The 10,510-nt window shown below is 36.8% G+C and overlaps 1 protein-coding gene across 16 annotated transcripts in view; it reads left to right on the top strand.

The window, feature by feature from the left end:
* Positions 1 to 8,889: 8,889 nt before the first annotated feature.
* The window catches only part of LOC107092720 (obscurin-like protein 1), a 59,060-nt gene continuing 57,439 nt past the window's right edge, over positions 8,890 to 10,510 (top strand). For all 16 annotated transcript variants that reach the window (XR_001481586.1, XM_015387335.1, XM_015387331.1 and 13 more), the window contains exon 1: positions 8,890 to 9,170. The gene's annotated coding sequence lies outside the window, so the exon portion shown is untranslated. The remainder of the gene's footprint in view (positions 9,171 to 10,510) is intronic.

Below are 10,510 nucleotides of genomic sequence, written 5' to 3'. Positions count from 1 at the left end.
ATTACATATTAGCAGTAACTAAATATGATTAAGTAAATGCAAAAAGTGGTTGCATTATTTTTATCAGTGCATTGGTACATTTGATTCAATGCAATTAACTTAGAAGAGAACATATGCAGTAAGTCTTTCAACCTATTCATTTTCAGACTTCTTAGTTTATAAACAATTTTACATCTTTATTTTCATTTTAAATCCAAACATAAAACATTAAAATAAGATACTTAATAGTGAAAAAAAAACTGTACGGACTCTGAACTGTAAAGTGCCTTGAGAAGACATGTGCTGTGAATTGGCGCTATATAAATAAACTGAACTGAAAATAAATTAGTAAATGTCATATATTAATATAAGATATGTGGATAGATTATAATGCTGTTGTTAATTTCACCTGCCTGTTGAATTTATGCACTCAGGGCAGTTCTGAGGTATTAATATCCTATAGGAAGGTTAACAGGTTATCTTTAAAAATCAAAACTATGAACGGCAAAAACAATCAAACAATCATAAATGTTAAAGTCACATTGTGTAACTTTTAGCCAATAGTTCAGGTCTAGCGCTCTTAGGGGCAGCACTGTCGCAAAAGTCAACCATCAGCCAGCCAGCCTCCTGTGTCTTATGCCTGGGGACCGCACTGGCAGTCTAGGTTCAGCTCTGACGACGCGAGAAACGCTGCTGCTCTCTGGAAAGCACTGCCAGGACAGGCCTGGACTGTGCCACGCTGAGAACCAGTGGCGGAACTCCAGTGAAGACCTGCTGGGTCATACTGGGAGTTCTTCCAGGTCTTATGGCCTGACTAATGACGATGCGTCTTCTCCCAACTGACATAGTCAGTATTTCAAGAAGGGAGCCCCACTTCTAGCATTGATAGTGTCAAACGCTGTATATCAGCCTGAGGAGTCTTTTAAAATAACTCATACTGTATGTGTCAAATCTTAAGGTAAAATTTGGTCTGCGGTGCGACTTTGAGTATAAACATTTTTATAACATAGCACTTTCTAACAAGCACTGCTCAGTGTCTCAGTGGGTAGCACGGCTGCCTTGCAGCAAGACGGTTCTGGGTTACACTCCCTGCCAGGGGTCTTTTGCATGTAGTTTGTATGTTCTCCCTGAGCATGCGTGGGTTCTCTCCGGGTACTCCGGCTTCCTCCTACAGTCCCAAAAAAATGACTGTTTGGTTAATTGGCTTCTCTATGTGTGGATGGTTCTTTGTCCTGTTTGTCTCTGTGTTGACCTGCGATTCACTGATGACCTGTCCAGGATGTACCCTGCAGCTTTAAATAAGGAGCAGTGACAAAGGCTGGGGTCTGTCTGCATTGACTTTAATTTTTCTCTCTTTGCATGCATAGTTTCTCCCTGGGTATTTCAGTTTTCTCCTTGGGTAATCCAGTTTTGTCTCTAGGTATGCCAGTTTTCTCCCTGGGTACTCCAGTTTTGTCTCCCAGGGTATGCCAGTTTTGTCTCTTGGTACTCCAGTTTTCTCCGTGAGTACTCCAGTTGTCTCCCTGGTTTCTTCAGGTTTCTTCAGTACTTCAGTTTTGTCTCTGGGTAATCCAGTTTTGTCTCTAGGTATGCCAGTTTTGTCTCTTGGTACACCAATTTTCTCCCTGAGTATCCCAGTTTTGTCTCTGGGTATGCCAGTTTTGTCTCTGGGCACGCCAGTTTTCTCCCTGGGTATGCCAGTTTTGTCTCTCAGTACTCTAGTTTTGTCTGTGACTATGCAAGTTTTCTTCCTGGATAATCCAGTTTTCTTCAGCTGGCAAAAAATAGCTTGACTTTTGTCCCTCCTTTGGTTTGTAAAAGCATTTCTGTGATTCCCCCCAGTTACCCCACTGACCATTTTTTTCCAACAATTAAACAGAATTGAACAGTAAATTTATTATTGTAAATACATAAACTATGATTTCCTTAGAGGAAATTTGAAATCATAAAAGTGCAATTAAAATCTTAACAGTTTATTTCACTGTTTAACAAAATTTAAAATTACTGTCAAAATTACGTCATTAAAAAAATAAAAAATAACTCTCCAAATCTTTGGGAACTACTAATCCAAGGTGTCCCTTCAGTATGCTTGTGTGACGTGTGCATGACCTGTCCAGGGGTCACCCCACATCTCACCCAATGACCATTGCAATCAGGGATAGAAAATGGATGGATGGATGAATATATATAATTATTTTTTTTTATTTTGAGTCGTTTCTTTTGCAGAATCTATGGTAAAATTTAATTATTTTATTACCATATTTCTTTAAGGTGCATTTACAGAAGATGACCAGCAGAGGGTGGAGTTGTATTCCTTTAGTGTGTGTGCTGCACGGTAAATTTGGCCTGACTCTCCATCTTTATAGTAAAGTTGTTCTTGTGGTTTCTTCATATATGTTTGTATATCTGATTTGCCTGCCTGTATAGGCAGCCAGTCATATCGATTTATTTTGAAAACTCAGGCACCACGGTTGTATTTCAGTGCAACACGTGCAAAGGAAGGTCCTTGTTTCATCATAGATTTTATTGATCTTACTACAAGCAGTGGGACCAGGCTGCTGCATTAGTCAGTCTGTCTGCAGGCTTTTAGGGAACTGTCTGAACATGCACAGAGTGGTGCATCTGTGGTTGTCTGCTGTGCTCTTCTTACATTCCTGCTTCAGGGAAAATAAAGAGCAAAGTGCTGTTAAAGGTAGATGGATAATCTTACACAGAGCAGGCTGCAGGTCTGTCAGCAGACACTCATATATAGTGCATACTTGGGGTCTCTATAAAGGGAACACTACTTCACTAATCGCTTCACAGGAGGGACGAGTCACACCAATGGTTGTAGCTTTAATTTTTCTTGACAGAAAGTGGAAGGCTTTCTGTGTGAGGTTAGGGAGTGGGTTGTAAAATGAGGCCATATTGGTGAAACGTGTGCGAAAGTAATTTAATTGGGTTTCAAGAGGGTTTGGTTCATCTTAGCACTATAACAGTAAAGAAAGTAAATGCTATAGTTGTAAAAAAAAAATAGATTTCCTTTGGAAGACTTTTTTCTTAATGTAAATTAAACATACACAATTCATTTATTATGAGAATAATCATGAAACATAAATTAGCAAATGTTTTCAATGCTTTTTAAACAGTTCACTTTGCTGTGATTGTTTTTAAGTTTTAAAAACTTTATCAACCACTAAAAAAACATTAACCTGACGCAGAATCATGTAGAAAAACTTCCACATGCTTCTATATTAAGTTGCATTGTTATGAAAAAACTAATTTGTATTTTTTTAAGTATTTTTTGTCAGTATATATATGGTTTTTTTCAGTATATATACAAATTATATATATAAAAGAAATAAGTAATAAAAAATATATATATACATATATTTATTTATTTATTTCTATCCAAAGAAAAATACTGCAAAAATAGCCTTAAACATGCAGTGTCCTCTATAAAGCATAGAGGCAACATTTTTAAAATCCACAGAGCTATTATGCCCTAAGCCTGGCTGATTACAAGTCATTTAGAGCCACACATATTGAAACCACGTTGACTGATTATGACCTTATAAATAAAATAAAACTCATCTTTGTTAAATATCTGCTACCGGAATTCTGTTTCCATTTTAGACATTTTAGACCAAAATTGTATTTGTATTTTTTGCTTTAAATGTGTAAAAACCATAAAACCTTCCATAAAATTGAATTTCCGTTCATAAGATGTTATTTTAAGTTAGAAAACAAAAACAGTAAACAAGTTCATGACTGGATCTAAAAGTTTTGTTTTTTCTTTTTTTAAAGTCCTTTAGTAATGAAAGTTCAATCAAATAGTAAAACCCAATAAAGTTTGGCTTGATTCCAATAAAGACTGGCATGCATTCTTCAGCAATATTAGTTGCTTATTTATATCAGTTTAGGCAGCTATTACGAGCCATTGTAGAGGTTTCATAGAGCCATTTGCTGAAGGGGTCTGCAATCTGCTGCAGATTGCAGACCCCTGTTGAAGCAGGTCAATAATCCTAAACCTACCACCAAAGCTATAATGGAATTATTTAAAACAAATCTGTGAAGATTCTCAGTCATCCAGATCCTGGTCAAGCTTTACAAGTTCAGTTTAGGCAACTTTACATCCAGTTCCCTAAACTGAACTTGTCAAGCTTATTTCAAATAAAAGCAACTTGTTTTAGGATGTCTTAGGATGTCTTAGGATGTCTTATGTCTTTAAACTAAAGACTTAATCCAGCCTACATTCTGAATTTGATTTTAATCAGGTCCAAGTGTGGCTGGTAAAATTTGACCATCACAGTTAATTCTCAAATCAACAAGGGGTCAATTCTTTTAACATAGATTGATGAAGATATAATTTCCTATCTACTATATGAAGTCATTCAAAAGTTGCATTTTGTATTTATTAAAGTTATAAGTAATCTGCCAGGGAGACAATATTTTTTCACACTATTGGAGGTGATTAAGCAACCTGTTTTTGAGCAAAAAATTCAGGATGAATGTCTCCATTTGAAGGAAAGAAATTGTCTTAATTTTAATCAAATCCTAATCGTTGTGTTCCTTTCTTTTGGAAGTTACTTGCATCATGCATCTGGTTTCTTAACACAGCTACATTTTGCAAACTGTTACTTTAGGTCAGCCTGTTGCACTGACACTTAAATAAACTGTATTGGATTTCGTTTTTGAAAATAATTAATTGAATTCAAATTAATATTTAATATTTATTCAATTTAATAGAGTGGCTTTGGATCATTTCTTGTGGCCTATAAAAGGGAATGATTGGAATTTTTTGCTTTTTCTGCACATCAATCAGTTAAGAATATAAAAAATAAGTAATTAGTATATTATATAAAAAAGAGACAGGATTTTCACATACTTGAAACAGTAAGAAGACAAAACTTGCAGGAGTAATAGATGGCCAGTAACAGAATATTATTGACATTATATCTTCCAAATGAAAGATTTTGTTGCACTAATGGTATTTTTTTTTTTTTATTTTACCAAAATCTAGACTAATATAAATGATCTATTTAAATGGTAAACACAGCAGATCTTTCAGCTCTCTGTCTGTCTAGGGTACAAAACGTCTCCCAACCAGCCAGAGAGGTCTGATGCGTATCAGGTTACCTCCAACAGCTGAAATTGAGGAGGTGGGAGTGCCGAGTGTTGGGGCACTAAACAGCTGAAGGGACGCTGCAGCCAACGTTAAGGACACGTCTAATAATCACACAACAGCCTCTCACAGAAAGAAATCACAGGTCTATGTCTAAAACTGTATATGCAGTTACCTAACCTGCACCAAACACAGGTAAGGTAATAACCTCACAGATTAGCCTGTTTCTCTAACTCAGGAGTGAAATTCTCTTAATAAATATAGAAATGATAGAGACAATTTTGTATGCACATTTAAATTAAAGATCACTGCCACTTGGTCATTAGTGGATTTTTATCCTTATACTGTACATAATTCCATGGTGGTGCAAACATTTTTAATACCATGTCAAGCACTCTTAAGACGATTTACTACAGCACTGCACACCTTTTGTGTTTCCGGTGTAGAAACAAACTAAAGTTTCCCTCTCATTGCAAAGCATTCAGGAAATCTGCAGCTTGAGCTGTGCTACTGGTCCTTTGAGCTTCTGCAGTTTAATTCTATCAAGTAAGGCTTTGTAAATATATTGAGGGCAAGAGAAGTCCATCTTCAGCTCCAGCAGAGCAGAAAAATAGATTTTCAAAAACCGAAAGTGTCACCAACACACCTTAAGTGTAAATTATAAATTGGGTTCTAAGCACAATCTTAACTGATTCTGAGAGAATAACTTAATTAACAGTTAAAAGTTTGTTTATTTAGGAAAAAAAAAGTTACCACTTGAGACTTGAGTCTTGGACTGAATGTCCAAGACTCAAATCTCTCCATGTTAGGAAACAATGGTTAGAATATGAGCTGTAAAACATTCTCCTGTGAGAAAGAGTTTGCTTGATTTATAAGACAATGATGTTTGTTTTAAGGTCTCTGAGTGTAACCCTGTATTAATTGATTTTATAACTTCACAACAAAAAATGTTAACCTGGTTGGCCTGATCGAATCACTGTATAGTTAGCATAATTACAGTACAAATGCATTTCCAGTTACATTTGTTCTCAAATTGGAACTTAACATGCATTACAACCAACATATTAGAAGATAACAACTGGGCCTGTTTAATATTTCATGGAACAGAATCCTATTGGGAGCCCTAATCATCAATTATCATCATCTATGACCTCAAAGTTTCATTCTTTATGTTTGTGTAGCCTTAGAAATTGCTTTTACAATTACATAGGGGCAGGTCTCGCATTTATGGATGCAGACATCTTTGCACAATGGCCGCAGAGAGCGGACAAACTACAGACTGTAAAGATTGCCTTTACACTTGAATGTGAATTATCTATATACAAAAATGTCATCATCACTTGATAGATAGGTGATGTGGACGTTGCGGAAGCCATTTTATAAGGTGACAGACAAATAACACTTTAAACTTAATTTCATTAACCCCATCTAGCCAATGCATTGATGCAATGACACAGTAAGAAGGCAACATTTTGATAGAGATGATCAAGAGATCTTCTAGCAATATCTCTATCTGAACAGGGGCTATTTTGCTGTTTTTAAAATGTTTGGATAAACTAACATTTGAATCAAAGTCCCCCCACAATTTTTGGAAACAGGAGTAAAGATAAAACCAAGAACAGAAATTGGCTGTTCTCGGTCCCTGGATCCCTCTTGGAATGGGTACAAACACCATCACCTCAGTTGTATCATTATTGAAATATGAAAGAGAAAAAAAATCAACTATCCCAGTCTGATTTCTGAAAGACAGACTAAATGTATTGACAGAACACACTGTGAAGGATCCACTGAATGGTTGCCCTTAGCTAGAGACAACATGGCCACTCTTTATCCTGATCAAGTTAAGAGTTTTGTTGGTTATTTTACAACCAGATTGCTTCAAATCAAACTGTGTTATTCTTTTTTTTTCAGAGTTTTAAGGAGTAGACTCCTATAAACTTGAAGGTATGAGACTGACAAAGGATCTAAATGGATACAGCTGTGCAAGTACAGATCTAGGCTAAGCTTTCCTTAACTTTGCCTCACCTTTCCAAAACAGAGATCAACAAATCCAAAGGTTTTTGAAAATTTAAGAAAAATGTTTCCAACTAAACAATTGGGATTTGATGATTTCTGAACATTTAATATGTTTAATGTTGTGTAAAACAAACCAACGCTAGCTAATAGCGAACAAATTCACCATCACGTTCATCTACTACTAACATGTTTTGAGTTGTTAATAAAATTAAGAAGACATTTATTACAATAATGTCATGATCTTGGTGCTGATGACTGGCTGGATTACTCTTTTCATTCACCTGCCTAACTCCACCCATTTTCTCGTTACTTTTCATTGGATCAACCCGCCTCTATTTAATCAGCCCTCTAACCAGTCATCAATTCCTGATTATTCTTGAGCCAGTGGTGAGAATGTTCCAGTGTTGCCTTAGTGTTTCTGATTACCTGATCCTGACCTGTTCAGTCACCCAACCACTGAGCCTGCCTGTTCCCATCTGATCTGTTTGCCTGACCTGTCTTTGGACTCCTGCTGGATTCTGCCTGTTTACTGAACTTGGAACTGCTTCTTGTCACTGACCTGGATTTCCCTCGGAACCTCTTCAGACTTCTGATCTCCTAGTTCTGAATCCTGAGCACGTCCTCAACAGCAGCTTTGGCTTCACCCTCTGGATTGCCCTGCCCTCCTTTGTCTGCTCAGTTATGGTCTCCTGCTTGTTCTCTGGCCTCTGGTACAACGGCGTCTGGGACTCTCTGGGTGGCGCCTGCTGCATCTTGTTGTCAGCCGACCGGCTGGAATCAACCTTGTTCTCTAGGCACGGACTAAACTATAAAACCGGGTTAGTGACTTACACGTTCATACCCATCCTCTGTCAGAGTAACTTGGTCACTAACCTGAGTTCTCTCCTGCAGAGGTTCCTGCCTTAGTTGTCCTGCAGATCTGCCATTTTAGACAAACAATCATCTAAATAGTGAGAATAACAAAATAAATAAAAGCTGCATGAAGCCATGATAGATATCAGTAAAACATTGAGATATGAAATGTCAAGAAAAATGGGGGGCTTGATAGCTTGTAGTTTTTACTTCCAAAGGGACACTAAATGCAATGCCATCATGTACAGAGAAGCGGATACCGATAGTGAAGAGTTTAACTAGGCCAAAGCACACTGTAATATTTTAAGAGAATAACCATGTTGATGTGATGGACCAGAGACCTGCTAAGTACAACCAAAATATGGAGAAGATCAAGGAACTCTGATACAAACTATCATCCTGGTCATCAATAAGAATGTTAAACTCACCTATAGAAACACTTTGATTAAAAAAAAAGTCAAATTTTAGGCCAGAAAGATGATGCACTAAACCAAGATCAGAATGTTTCAAGCACAAAAGCATAAAAAAAAAAATGAAATCCTCAAGAACCCCAAATAATGACACAAAATTATTATTTTATGTTTCAGTTTTATGTGTTATATTGCTTGAAAAACAAATCACCTGTGATAAACTTACCTATACATATTTAAAAAAACTATAATTCAGCTGACATTGATGATTAAATTCTGGAAAACTTTGGCTATAATGTGGCTGTAAAAAACAAACAAAACAAATGGTGACTTTCTTAAGTATTTCTTGTAATCACAGTGTCTGAAATCGGCTAAGTGACCTGCTGTGGACTGTCCAGTAAACTATCTTTAGCCCCTGCTGGCAACTGAATGGAAGTGCCCGACTTATCCGCTCGGCTGTCATCAAGGCACACAGTATTTTTAGGGGGCTGCAGCAGCTGCAAAAGCATTTAACAGTACTCCATGAACAATGACAGTTGCGACATCTCAGGCTGGGACGTTTACTGAGACTGCAGGGCTGAGCTTGTTCCACAGGAAGCCAGTCTGGATTATTTTTTTCCACTGAGTCTACTGGGCAGAAATATTTGAGAGAATATATCAGAGTTTGGATCCATTAGCATGGCATGTGGTTGGATTTAAAGTCTACTTTGGACATTTGCTCAGCCTTCAGGAAACCGTTGGCGTGGCTTCCTAACTCAGACTACGACAGCAGGCTCGGAATGTAGATCGTTCCCGGCGACTGAAGTGAGGTAGGGCATGTGAGGGGTTCCCAGCTTCAGGGGGAGGGCAGAGGTCATTCCAATTAAATAAGACAAATAAACACAGGGGTTAATCTCATCTATTTAATTTTCCTCAGGGAATATTAAACACACTTACTATGAACTGTGGGAATAAAATACCTGTCACCATCATTTAATGTCCTTTCAGATCATAAGGGAAATTGTTGCTTCAGAATTTCCTTAGGTTTGGTTTTGTTGAATCATTGCTTTGTCCCCACTCTCTTTATATAGTATGACTAAATATTTAAAAGATGTATAGAAAAAAATAAGGTGATCATCTTTTTAACCATTTAATGATTCAGTTTGCAGCATCCCCTTTAGGGCAACATGTTGTCACGTCTTACTAGAGCTTCCCTATTTTAAAAGGACCATAATAGGCTCATGTAGATCAAGGTTGTAAAAAAACTCAATCCAACAAAAGAGGTCAAATCTTAAAGAATGCTTATGTTTAAGTCAAAAAGTGACATTTATCAGTGAAATGGAAAATAGTTGTTTTTAATTTAAAGTTACCTTTGCTAGTTCAACCTAAAATATCATCCTTGCAGGGAGCTTAGAGATATGCAGGGGATCATTCAAAATTCCAAGACTTGCTTTGAGCTTATTGTAAAAGATGAAGAACTAGTTGAAACATACTTGAAGTCTTTAAGCAACTCTAAGGAGCATTTGATTGCTCTATTGAATGTAAACTAAAGTAAATGAAAAGAAAAAAAATGTGGGGTAGTGGCAGTATCAGAATTGTACCCACAAACCAAACACACCCGCTGTAAATAAAGGATTCCTTATTTGTACCATACCGCAGTGCTGGTAAATGTGTTGTGCAGGGAGAAATGAATGCAGCAATCCCACTTTAAAATCGAAACACATAATGACAGAAAAGACACCAACAATACACTATTCATAAAATATACACTCATGAAATGTGGATCAATTAAAAAAGTGATTCAGGATCAATAGATCTATATAAAAAACTGATCACGCTTTTTTCAGCCTTACTTTTCAGCATTATTGTGTCATAAAGAGCTGACAGGCAACAATGACTTAATGAAAGCGCAATAACATTGGGTAGGCCTACCTGATCTCCCCTCTGCCTTGCAGCTCTGGTTATAAGCAGTGTTGGGCACGTTACTTTGAAAAAGTAATTAGTTATAGTTACTAGTTACTTCTCCCAAAAAGTAACTGAGTTAGTAACTGAGTTACTCCACAATAAAAGTAACTAGTTACTAGTAAAAGTAACAATTGCGTTACTTTGGCGAGTGTATGAAATTAATAACTGGGGATGTCTAATTCTGAAAACCCGTGTTTGGGTTGTT

The sequence above is a fragment of the Cyprinodon variegatus genome, unplaced genomic scaffold, assembly GCF_000732505.1.
Source record: "Cyprinodon variegatus isolate N-32 unplaced genomic scaffold, C_variegatus-1.0 Scaffold391, whole genome shotgun sequence".
NCBI classification, from domain to species: domain Eukaryota; kingdom Metazoa; phylum Chordata; class Actinopteri; order Cyprinodontiformes; family Cyprinodontidae; genus Cyprinodon; species Cyprinodon variegatus.
The sequence above is the reverse complement of the archived record's forward strand: the minus strand, read 5'-3'. Positions and strand labels throughout refer to the sequence as shown.